The sequence below is a fragment of the Diabrotica virgifera genome, chromosome 10 (assembly GCF_917563875.1).
Source record: "Diabrotica virgifera virgifera chromosome 10, PGI_DIABVI_V3a".
Lineage (NCBI taxonomy): Eukaryota > Metazoa > Arthropoda > Insecta > Coleoptera > Chrysomelidae > Diabrotica > Diabrotica virgifera.
Genome location: NC_065452.1, coordinates 78,878,496 through 78,892,421, shown reverse-complemented (window position 1 = coordinate 78,892,421; position 13,926 = coordinate 78,878,496). Strand labels below are relative to the sequence as shown.

Here is a 13,926-nt window from a genome sequence, read left to right as displayed (position 1 = left end):
GGATGGGGAAAAAGGATTTATTTAGCGACCGTCATCTCTTCGGCGAAATAAATTTTGTACGTATCTATATTATGTGTATGTATACATAAATTGTATAGAAGTATTTAAATTTAAAATAAATGTAAAACCTATTTTTGGCTGGGGGAAAAGGATTTATTTTGCGACCGTCATCTCTTCGGCGAAATAAATTTTGTACGTATATTTATTATATATGTGTATGTACATATATATAAATTGTGTAGAAGTATTTAAATTTAAAATAAATGTAAAACCTATTTTTGGCTGGGGGAAAAGGATTTATTTTGCGACCGTCATCTCTTCGGCGAAATAAATTTTGTACGTATATTTATTATATATGTGTATGTACATATATATAAATTGTGTAGAAGTATTTAAATTTAAAATAAATGTAAAATCTATTTTGGTATGGGCAAAATGGATTGATTTCGCGACCCTCATCGCTTCGACGAAATAAATTTTGTACGTATATTATTATAATGTACGTATAATAATAGTAATATTATTGAAGTGAAAACTTCTTTAGGAGACGTTGTGCACTGTTTAGATGGGGAAAAAGTATTGAATTAGCGGCCGTCATCGCGACCGTCATTGCTTCGACGAAATAATTTTTGAAGTGAAAACTTCTTTAGGGACGTTGTGCCCTTTTTAGATGGGGAAAAAGTATTGAATTAGCGTCCGTCATCGCGACCGTCATTGCTTCGACGAAATAATTTTTGAACTGAAAACTTCTTTAGGGACGTTGTGCCCTTTTTAGATGGGGAAAAAGTATTGAATTAGCGGCCGTCATCGCGACCGTAATTGCTTCGATGAAATAATTTTTGAAGTGAAAACTTCTTTAGGGACGTTGTGCCCTTTTTAGATGGGGAAAAAGTATTAAATTAGCGACCGTTAATGATTCGACGAAATAAATTGTTGAAGTGAAAACTTCTTTAGGGACGTTGTGCCCGTTTTAGATGAGGAAAAAGTATTGAATTAGCAACAGTCATCGCTTCGGCAAAATAAATTTTTGAAGTGAAAACTTCTTTAGGGACGTTTTGCACTTTTTCGATGGGGAAAAAGTATTAAATTAGCGACCGCCATTGCTTCAACGAAACAAATTTTTGAAGTGAAAACTTTTTTAGGGACGTTGTGCCCTTTTTAGATGGAGAAAACGTATTGAATTAACGACCGTCATTGCTTCGACGAAATAAATTTTTGAAGCGAAAACTTTTTTAGGGACGTTATACACTTTTTAGATGGGGGCAAAGTGTTGAATTAGCGACCGTCATCGCTTCGGCGAAATAAATTTTTGAAATGAAAACTTTTTTAGGGACCTTGTGCACTTTTTGGAATAGGATGATTATCGACAATAGGATATTATCGACGTTTCATTCCGGATTTTGCAAAAATAACATTTCCTTAAAATAAATGCACAAGAAAAAAGAAAAAATTGATATTAACCTTCCAAAATATAAAGAAGCTTGTGAAAAATGTAAAGAACTAATCGTTAATTCTCTACTCTTAAATTATTCTGACTTCTCTTTACCTTTTACGTTAATCACTGACGCATCTGATATAGCTTTAGGTTCTGTTCTTTCCTTCTTTCACAAGAAAATAAACTAATATAGACCGGTCTAGTTAGACTCAAAAATGAGAGTGATGTTAGAATAATTACCATCAAGCTGAAAATTGGCAGGATTGTTCAAAATACCATCATAAATGAAATCTAAAAAGTCCTCATAAATCCGACCCGAGCTAAAAAATTTACTCGGTGTCAAAGGTCACCAAATATGGTTTTTAGCGATTTTCAGCGAAACGGTAAGTTTTATCATAAAATTGGTTCTAACAAAAAATGTAGATTAGATAATTATTTATAAAAATATCTTAATACTTTTTTTCCTAAGAGCCACCGTTTTTGAGATACAACGATTCAAAGAGTTGAAAGAGTTCTAATCGTCATATGTATTAGTACACCACGTATATAAATCACTGAAGCTGTAATACAAGTAAACATAATATTTTATCGGTCAACTTAACTTATAAAACACATAATAATATAAGATATTATAAATATGATAATGTTTCTACTATACAGCTTGCGGTCTACCGAGGGATGCAATGAAGAAGCTGTATTATATTACAGTGCCAACAAAAAAATCTTTACAAAGTTAATGGAACGCGAAAATAATAAGAATTATTTCAATTTTATGGCTTATTCCCAACAAAAATAGTAAATTGATATGACAAAAAATTAACTTATAATAATTATTCTTACTTATGTGTCTTATTCAATTTGTAAAGATGGGTTTTGTCGGAATAAACACGTTCTATCGGTACGTCGGCTAATCTAATCAATCTACCTATTCTTTTCTCAGAATGGTTTGAACATAATAATGAAAGGCAACTTTTTAGGCAAAATGTTTATTTTTTTTATTAGAAATAAACCGCATCAACCATAAAAGGTTATTAGCGGTGGTACAATTAAGATACATATTAAATTGATATAAACTATGAACTATAGAGTTTTTACAAAGTTGATTTTAAGTTGTTCATAACGTAGCCCTCATATTTGGTTATATAATTTAGTTTCCTTTAAAAAGCTAATTATTTTGTTACACTCCGCACTGTCTAACGCACACTTTGTCACTTGGTAGTCCAGAAGTTTGTCTTTCCAGATGATATAATGGACAGTCTATAACTAAATGTAAATGTTTATTGCTTAGTACTAATAAACATTTCAATATACAATAAACTTTATGCAAATTTAGGTTGTTTACTATTATGCAAATTACACCGTAATCTTCGTGGGTGGCGAAATCCTTCAGGTAGATTACACCCTCGAGGTATTAATTATACTTGAGTATTACTCTGGAGTGAAAATTAAACCTATATTTTTTTAACCTATTTCGTGTTATTTTCATTGTTATAACAAAAATATCAGAATATATGTTTTATTTGTGCTAAAATTTTAAGTGAAGGCGAAATTGTTTTAGTGAAGGCGGAACGTGGTAAAAAAACATTAATCAATGCAAGTACTGAAAGAGCTGATGAATTTTTAGAATTTCTTAAAGAGCAGAAATCTGTGACCATACATGTGGAGTGAAGTTTTTAAAAAAACCAATTCAACTCCACAAGAAGTTATTTCCAACGGAATTAGCTTTCTTCTCTCTATGTATGGAGCGCCTAAAAAAACTACGTGCTTAGATAAGTTTCGATATGCATGTTTTTTTAAAAATACTCGAAATAAAAAACAAGTGCAGTTATCTTGTCTTCCTCCAACCTCAGCGGCTGCTCATCAACATATTTTTCGGGTATATTACCAAGTTTAAGTGTGGCTTGGTTATCAGCTAGATCCAACAGACTGGGGATGGAAATTAGTCAACAGTTCATTAGAACCAATTCAAACTTTACCCCCGCCTGCGCCGGAAAAACTCCTGAACACAATTGAAGACCTATTTACAAAAACAACATAACTGTATTTTTAAGATTTCTGTAATTTTTTGTGTAAAAATACAATTTCTATGAAAGAATTGAAAATTTTAATAATATTTATACATATTATTTATAGATATTATATCGTATCATATTTATAAATAATATCATTAAAATTTCCAAATTCTTTCATAGAAATTAGGCTTTTACACTAACAAATTACAGAAATCTTAAACATACAGTTATGTTGTTTTTGTAAATAAGTCTTCAATTTTTTGCAACTGTAAAAAGGGATGTAGCGCTAAATGTGGTTGCAAAAAGTTAGACTGTTTTGTTCGGTAGCACGAACTAATTGTGAAAACCGGTCGTGCTCCAATGTTGAATCACCAACAATTGAGGATTCATTTGATTCTATCGAGGAGTCATGCGATGTGTCATTATTGGGGCAATTTACTTGCACCCAGGATGAACAAGAAGAAGAAGAATAAGACCAAGAAGTCGAAGAACTAGAAGGTGAAGAAGAAGAAGAACAAGGAGAAGAGGAAGCAGAAGTATTAGAAAATTATTAACCAGTTGGATAAATTTCCCTTTTTTTAATTTATATACAGAGAGAGTCTGTAATTTGGAATAAATTCAATATCTCAAATACTAATTGTTTTTTTGAAAAATGCTCAGATCCGTCGATTAGTATTTCAAATTGTCCTTTTTGACATATAATAATGATGTATACAGGGTGTCCCAATTTAGAGATATGACGTCATTGTTGATTTTTTTAAATGGCAACACTATCAATTTGATAGCTATTTTGATAGGGTGTGTAAAGTTATACACAACTGCAAAATGTCAAATTTTTTATTCTCTACCATTTACAAGATAATAGAAAATAACAAAGTTATGTCTGTAATTTGGAATACATTCAATAATTAAAATACTAATTCTTTTTTTTTTTTAAATTCTCAGACCCATCGATTAGTATTTCAAATTGTCATTTTTGACATACAATAATAATGTATACGGGGTGTCCCAATTTAGAGATATGACGTCATCGTTGATTTTCTTAAATGGCAACACTGTCATTTTGATAGCTATTTTGATAGGGTGTGTAAAGTTATACAAAACTGAAAAATTTCAAATTTTTATTCCCTACCATTTACAAGTTAATAAAAAATAACAAAGTTATGAAAATCAAGTAATCAAATAATAATTGAATTTAATTATTTCAATTAAGCAAATGCTCATAACGTTCTCCATTGTCAATTTGACAATTATTTAGGGCAACATTATGAGTAGGTATTTGCTTAATTGAAATAATTAAATTCAATTACTATTTGATTACTTGTTTTTCATAACTTTGTTATTTTTTATTATTTTGTAAATGGTAGGGAATAAAAATTTGAAATTTTGCAGTTGTGTATAACTTTACACACCCTATCAAAATAGCTATCAAAATGACAGTGTTGCCATTTAAGAAAATCAACGATGACGTCATATCTCTAAATTGGTACACATTGTATACATTATTACTGTATGTCAAAAATGACAATTTGAAACACTAATCGACGGGTCTGAGAATTTTTCAAAAAAACAATTAGTATTTTAATTATTGAATTTATACCAAATTACAGACATAACTTTGTTATTTTCTATTATCTTGTAAATGGTAGAGAATAAAAATTTGATATTTTGCAGTTGTGTATAACTTTACACACCCTATCAAAATAGCTATCAAAATGACAGTGTTGCCATTTAAGAAAATCAACGATGACGTCATATCTCTAAATTGGGACATCCTGTATACATTATTATTGTATGTCAAAAATGACAATTTGAAATACTAATCGATGGGTCTGAGAATTTTTCAAAAAAACAATTAGTATTTGAGATATTGAATTTATTCCAAATTACAGACTCTCTCTGTATATACACACCGTTATTAGGCGTCAACGCCCTTCGGTAGGTATCTATTGAGGAGTATCACCAACCCGCAAGCCCTTATCCCTTGCCGTACCGCTCCTCCATAGGCCGATCAGACACCGGTTTATTCCAGACCAAGTCGTAGATTCTATTGAATTTTCGACTACCGACGTTGGCCTTTTATTAATTTCATGACCTGGCTGAGGCTCGAACCGTCGATCGTAAATCCACTAAATTTGTCGATTGACTGCGCCTCTTCCAACTGGGCTGTCGGGACCGACTTTTTTTTAATTTATACCGCTTTTTATACCTTTTATAATTTTTAACCCTTGCCAATATCAATGAATTATTCAATAGCTTCAAGTTAAACAGAATCATAACAGATCCGTGGAATAGGCCTACTGGAGAAACCATGTTAAAAAACGCGCTAAGTATTACACTACCTCAAAGGTGGTGTGGAAACGTGTGCGCATATTATGACGATTACAACTTTTTGAATAGTTGTATCTCAAAAACGGTGGCTCTTAGGAAAAAAATTAATAAGACATTTTTTATACATAATTATCTAATCTACAATTTTTGTTAGAACTAATTTTATGATAAAACTTACAGTTTCGCTGAAAATCGCTAAAAACTATATTTGGTGACCTTTGACCCCGCGTAAATTTTTTAGCTCGGGTCCGATTTATGAGCACCTTTTAGATTTCATTTATGATGGTATTTTGAACAATCCTGCCAATTTTCAGCTTGATGGTAATTTTTGTAACCTCGGATGTGTAAGTTGACCGGAGTAATAGCTTTCTTCTCCAGAACGCTGAATGCAGCAGAACGAAACTATTCCACAATAGAAAAAGAACTATTAGCAATTATAGATTCTATACGGTAGACATTTTACGGTATTAACAGATCATAGTTCCCTCGTATGGCTAGCGAAATTAAAAACTCCTAACAGTCGCTCAATACGTTGGAAAATTAAACTAGATGAATATGATTTCGATATTAAACATTTAAAAGGTTCCACCAATTTTGCAGCTGATGCATTATCGCACATAGAAATAAATATTCACGAGAAAGATAATAAAAATAATGAAAATAATGAAAATGATGAAACGAGTTCAATGATCCCTATGGTTAATGATTTACAAGAAGCCAATGTAGAAAATCAAACACGAGATGAATCTCAAAGTCCTTGTGATCCTGAACAAGTCTTAGACGACTTCTTAAGATTCAGATCCTCACGTTCTTTAACTTGCGAGACGATTCATTCTCAAGAAGAAAATATTTCAGCAGGACTTCCTATTTCCGAAGAGTCTATAAATTTATTTAAAAATCAAATTATAATAAATATTACGCGAACATCTCGATACAAGTTTCTCAAAAGATTCAATAAAAACATATATTTAATATATTTAGAAAGAGATAATTTAGAAAACCAAATAATTAATCACCTTATAGAAATAATCGACCCCAATAAAACTTATGGTATATTTTTAACGCAAAAACGAATTTTAAGGGCAGCCAAAGTCCAAAAATTGAATTTTTTAAGTTTTTTGGGTTATGATTGAAAATTATTCTCTAAATTCTTGTCTTTCCAACGATATATAACACATTATATTATAAAATATCCATGGTTACAAAACTATTTGTTTTCTGAACGTCAACTTACCATGTACCGGTAGCTTTATAGCCTATTATAGTGTCTTATGTTTTTGCGATTTCCCGAATACTGGGTTTTTAACTTTTGATGTCCGATATCTCTGGTTCCTTAGATGATAGAAGGTCCAAATTTTTTATAGTAGTTGTAGATAGATAATATCTAGTCCCGCGTAAAGCTTTATTGAAAAATATACAAAAACAAGTAAAATAAAAAATAAAATCTAAACTTTTTTGGGTTTTTTTTGTAAGAGTATTTTAAAAATTTTTAAAGTAAATGTTTCTTTCACTCTAGCTCTACAAAAATCTACGCGGGACTAAATAATACATGTAGTTTCAAAATAAAACAAAATTAGGTCTCTAAGTGCTTTGGTTACAGAGCTATGTGACATAGTGTTAACATTGTCATTAAATGGGACTTTGGGTGCCCTTAACCTTCGGATGACCAAGCGGGGGAAATTTGGACCCCAGCGTATGTTTTTCATTAATAAATTCAAAAGTATTTTCAATTTTTAACTCATTATTTTTTTATTTGACTTTAATATCATTCTATATATCCTCATATATTGAAATACAAAAAATTCCCTATATTTTACGAATAAAAAATATATTCTGAAGTTGATGTTTAGTAAAATACTGTCTATTATGTGTAATTCCAAGTAGTTTTACGCTTTGCAAAGTAACAAGACACTTACTCAACATACACACTACACATGACACTAATACTCATGTTGTGACTAGCTGAATGACATAAAGTCCATGCCATAAAAAAAACTTCATTTTTTTAATTGACATTTTTGATCTGGGGTCATTTTTTACCCCCTTGGTCATCCGTGTACCAAAAAAAGGTTGGTCATCGGAAGGTTAAGACCAATTTTAGAGAAAATTTTACGCGAGAATTTTATATCCACAAATATTGTTCGTTGTTTAACAAAACTACTTGATATTGAAGATGAAAATGAACAAGCTAACTATATTAAAAATTATCACGGCTTAAATCATAACGGAATTAACGAAACTTATCTGCACTTAAAGAAATCCATATATTTTCCAAATATAAAAGATATGATTACAAAATACGTAAATTCATGTCATATATGTTTAAAAGCTAAATATGAAAGACACCCATACAAAATACCATTCAAAGGCCCTATGTTACCTACTAAACCTTTACATACTTTGCATATTGACGTATTTCATATTACCCTAACAACACACAACATTCCAGGAATGTACTACCAAAGTTCTATCAATATTTGAATGTCCTGGACATTTAGGGAACATTCGGTGAACATCTGATTAAATTATTCCTGGAATGTTACCATAAGACATTCTGTGAACATACTACCAATGTTGCTATATGTTCATTTTCAAATTCACGGCGCATGTATTTGTGCATGGTGCTTAGAGAGGGCATCACGTGACTAAAAACGACCAATGACCTCACTTCGGACTTCGGCGCTTCGGCCATCTTGGCATGCATCTTGGCCTTGGCCGTTGGCCACCTTGCCGTGATCGTTGTTTGTTTTTATTTGTGCTTTTTAAGAATATTTTTTTAATTCGGATACTTTTATAATAACTTTAATAGTATTATTAACAGTGCATAAAATCAGTTGGAGTAGCAGAAGCAATGTAGATAAAAAATCTGCAGGAATAACGTTTCAAAGGTTAGTACCTATGCAAATATGTAAACAAAGGCATGCCCCCATTTCAGAAAATATCCATTTATTATTTTAATAATTGCGAATAAGCCACAAACTTGCTTATTCCTAACTAAAATAGTAAATAGAGATAATAACAAACGGATTATTTGTAAAATTATTTTTTTTTTGCGTTTTTGCTAATGTATGCCTTTATAAACAGGATGGTAGACCACACACTATAATAGTACCAACTAATGAATACACAGTATGAATAGTATAGTCGGTTCGCTAAACTTAGTCTCAGACACAACTGGCTAGTGATTTTAGTAAATAATTTTGACAATGGTAAAATTGGCAAAAAAATAATAACTAAATAGTAATTTTGGCAAAATTGGCCAAAAACAAAAAAATTACCTACTTAAATCACTAGCCAGTTGTGTCTAGGGAAACGACTATACTAATAAACAATTTCTAAGCTGCTTTTTATAATATTTTGTGAGTTCATTATCATATTTTTTATTTAAAACTAAAATTTGTTAATAATGCTCAGTAATGCATATATTTTGTATTTTTAGCTTTCCAGAAGATCCTGCGAAGAAGGCATGAAGTATTGATCAGATTTGTTAATAGAGCAGTATGTTCAAAACATTTTTTAGAAAAAGATATTGACAGAACTTCACTTTCAACTGTTCGTTTGAGAGACCGTGCTGTTCCAATAGCTTATATCACACAGGTAATATGCTTAACCCAATTAATAATACAATTACAATATACAGTTGGAAAAATTAAAGAATAGGACTTTTCATTTACAGTCATTTGTTTCGAGCTTCAGTCATATGTCGTATAATCCGTGTTGTATTAATATTATACACAGACTATATAACATATGACAGAAGCTCGAAACAAATGACAATCGATGAAAAGCCCTATAGGGCTTTGTTCATTGTCATTTGTTTCGAGTTTCTGTCATGTGTCACATATATTAATATATCTACGTCATACGTCTTTGGTTTGTATCATTGGTTATATCAATAACGTATGACGTAGATATATTAATATTATGTGACACATGACAGAAGCTCGAAACAAATGACTGTGAATGAAAAGCCCTATAACCATGAACGATCACATCAATCACTTATTTTGTATTTGCTGTCTTTTTCTATAAATCACAAACGTTTGTTATAGAAAAAGATCATCATCATCATCATCATTGGCTCGACAGCCCTTTCTGGGTCTTGGCCTGTTCCAGGATTCTTCTCCACTATGATCTGTTTCGTCCTTTTTTTCTCCAGTTTTTTATTTTTAAAGTTTTTATATCATTTTCTATTTGTTCTAAAATAGAAAAAGATAGCAAATACAAAATAAGTGATTGATGTGATCGTTCATGGGTACAGGGCTTTTCATTCACAGTCATTTGTTTCCAGCTTTTGTCATGTGTCACATAATATTAATATATCTACGACATACGTTATTGGTATATACAATAATACAAACCAAAGACATATGACGTAGATATATTAATATTATGTGACACATGACAGAAGCTCGAAACAAATGACAATCGATGAAAAGCCCTATTCTTTCATTTTTCCAACTGTAGATACCGTTGCTCTTCATTATCTACATCAGAGATCTAAGTTGACATTGTTGCCCAATTACAAAAAATTTTTGAATTCATTTTAAGTCCAATATATCACATAATTATTGCGAAGTAGATTATACAAGAAAACAGATTAATATTGAAGGTAAATAAATAAAAACATCAGAAATAGAAAACAAGAATTAAGTTATAATCTTAAGTTAAAGTAAATAATAAAAACAATAAATATAATAAAACAAAATACTTATTTGTTTGTGAAAAAGCTATTTCTTTGTGGCATTTTTGTAATTATTGTAACTATTTTAATGGGGAAATAAGCCACAATTTACTTGAAAAAATAACTTTATTATGGTTTCTACTTCCACATCGGACGTCGTTGTCAAAATAAAAAATGTTTTATTATTTTCTTTATTAAATATTATTTAATTTATTATTATTATTATTTATGCATATTATTACCTGTAAATATTTCTTCTGGTTGTTAATTGTAAAGGATAGAAAAATTACCATTTATTTTATTTTCTTTTAGAATCAGCTGAGAGAAGTGGTCTACAAAAAACCAGGAAGGAAATGGAATATGTGGCTATGAAAGGCAAAAGAAAAGTTTACAAAGCAAATGTGACACATTTTTTTATAGGAATATCAGTAAATTACATTAAAAGATTTTTTACAATAAAAATGTTTATATTTATCAAGGATGTATTATTTGGTATGGCCACATATCGTCAGTGATGTGACAATACCTTCTATCTGTTTTTTCATGAGATTTGTAAGATAGACTAAAAACTTGTTTGGGCCACCTCCTGTTTTCATATATTTTTTGACTTGTTTTGCAGTAAATTTAACTATCTATTTACTACAAAACAAGTCAGAACTTACGTATGAAAACAGGAGGCAGGAGGTGACCTTAAAAATGTTTTTCGTCTCCTGCAAACCTCATGAAAAAAGATATAGGAGGTATTGTCACATCACTGACGATATATTTCAGAGAATGTCTAAAAAATATACTGTGAATGTTGAAAGAACGTTCGTAGACATTCATGGAATGTTCCAACAAGACATTTAGTCTAAAAATATACTGTGAATGTCCAAAGAACATTCATGGAATATTCCAACATTCATGGAATGTCCCAACAAGACATTCAGTCTAAAAAATATACTGTGAATGTCCAAAGAACATTCGTATACATTCATGGAATGTTCCAACAAGACATTCAGTCTAAAACATATACTGTGAATGTCCAAAGAACATTCGTAGACATTCATGGAATGTTCCAACAGAACATTCTAAGAATATGTAAAATGCTGACACAGCACTTTCCTGGGACTTTCCAGGGACATTCGTGTGCATTTGGGGACATTCCAGGAATGTTTTCAATGTCCTGTGAGTACCTTCTAGGAACATTCCTGGAATGTTTTGTGTTATTAGGGTAAAGCAATACAGTTCTTAACTATAATCAATCCCTTTTCTAAATACGCACAGGCATATTTAATAGAAGACCAAACAGCCATAACTATTCTAAATAAACTAAGACATTTATTTTCGCATCATAACTTTCCAAAAAGAATAGTAGTCGACAGTGCAACTAACTTTGGATCAAATGTCATAACTGAATATTTAAACCTCTATGAAATTGGAAAATACGTTACCACAACTGCTAATTCCACTAGAAATTCACCTATCGAAAGACTACACTCTACACTCCTAGAAAAATTAAGAGTCTTACAAATCCAAAATCCCAAAGAAAGAATTGACAATTTAATGATTACCGCTATTACCATATAAACTGCTCGTCAAAAGTTAGGGATAAAGAAAATTCTGCTGAATTTTTATAGTAGATTTTTTCGTGAACAGATTAACGGATTCCGCTAATTTTTGTTTTATTATTTTAACTTTTCTTTAGTATTTACACAGTTATGCAAAGGTTTACTCAAACTTTTTTTTGTACTTATAGGGTGGAAGAAAATAAATGTTTTTCTTATGTTAAGTTTGAGACGCCCTGTAGGGAGGACGAGGTACAAATGGGAGTATATATCGAAATCGTATTGTAGTCTTATGTTTTGTGAACATTTTGTTTTTTAAATGTCCCCGATATCTTTAGAAATAAAAAAAATAGACGGTTTTGTAATTTAACATGTGTTTTAACCGGAACAAAAGTTTGAGACACCTTGTAGGGAGAAAAAGGCACAAAGGTGAGTATACCTCGATAATTTGTTGTAGTCCCGTATTTTGTGAATATTTTATTTTTTTAATTTCTCTGATATCTTTAATAACAAAGAAACTAGACAATATTACTCTTTAATATGTGTTTTAACTGACGACATGAGTCACATCACACATGTGAAACATAGAAAAACATATTAAAGAGTAATATCGTCTAGTTTCTTTGTTATTAAAGATATCAGAAAAAGTAAAAAAATAAAATATTCAAAAAATATGAGACTACAACATAATATCGGGGTATACTCACCTTTGTGCCTTTTTCTCCCTACAAGGTGTCTAAAACTTTTGTTTCGGTTGAAACACATGTTAAATTACAAAACCGTCTATTTCTTTGTTTCTAAAGATATCAGGGACATTCAAACAACAGCATGTTCACAAAACATAAGACTACAATATTATTCTGATGTATACTCACATTTGTACCTCGTTCTCCCTACAGGGTGTCTCAAACTTAACACAAGAAAAACATATTTTTTTCTTCCACCCGGTATAAGTACAAAAAATAAGTATAGGCCGATTTAAAATCTACGAAAAGATGGTATGTGTCGATATTGAATTCAATGGTTTTTTCCAGTATTTGCCTTAGCACAAAGATCTGGTCTGTTGTTGATCGACCAGGCCTAAAACCACTTTGATATTCTCCAAGAAGCTCCTCTGAATGTGCACTTAGGCGACCATATAAGATACTCGAAAATATTTTGTAAGCTGTATTAAGGTGGGTTATTCCCCTATAGTTTCTACATTCCAATTGATCACCCTTTTTGTGTAGCGGGCAAACGATTCCAACACACCACTCTTCCGGAATTTGTTCCTCATTCCAGGCTCTCAGTATTATTTTATATATTTGATTAGTCAGAGTAGCACCTCCATATTTAATAAGTTCCGCGGATATACCATCACTTCCTGGAGATTAATTATTTTTTAGGTGTTTTATTGCATCCCGTACTTCTTGAATTGATGGAGGCTCTAGTGGTGTATTGTTGGTTGCTCCTGGGGTGGTTGATTTGGATCTTCTACTTCGATGATAAGTAGTTCTTTATAGTGTTCCACCCACCTTTTCAATATTTCTTCTTTTGTATTGAGTATGTGCCCCTCCTTATCTTTACATAGTCTTAGCCTTGGTTTCAAATCCTTTCTTGCATTATTCAGAGTTTTATAGAATTTTTTTGTTTGATTTTCCTGTTTTAATGCCTCAAGTTCTTCCAGTATTGTATTTTTATATATTCTCTTTTTTCTTCTATGATATTTTAAATATTATGATATTTTAAAAACAGAAGCCTATTACTCTGAAACAAAAATCATTTTCGCTGATCACTTTCCTATTGATCCAACAGAAATATTCTCCTATTATATCCCCACGTCAAACCACAGTACCATTATACCTCGAAATACCTTTCTGACTATGAATGATTATTATCAATATCACTCACTGCCCTGTCTGGACCTGAAGCCAAATT

At 31.1% G+C, this 13,926-nt stretch overlaps 1 protein-coding gene and 1 long non-coding RNA gene across 2 annotated transcripts in view; one reads left to right on the top strand and one right to left on the bottom strand.

Moving 5' to 3' along the window:
• Positions 1-13,926, bottom strand: part of LOC114343637 (KICSTOR complex protein SZT2) — a 997,370-nt gene that overhangs the window by 669,172 nt on the left and 314,272 nt on the right. The gene's annotated exons all lie outside the window — the stretch shown is intronic.
• LOC126878732 (uncharacterized) lies at positions 8,206-11,061 on the top strand. Its single transcript, XR_007695753.1, has 3 exons — positions 8,206-8,666; positions 9,218-9,375; positions 10,775-11,061. It is a non-coding gene; the product is annotated as an uncharacterized LOC126878732 (long non-coding RNA).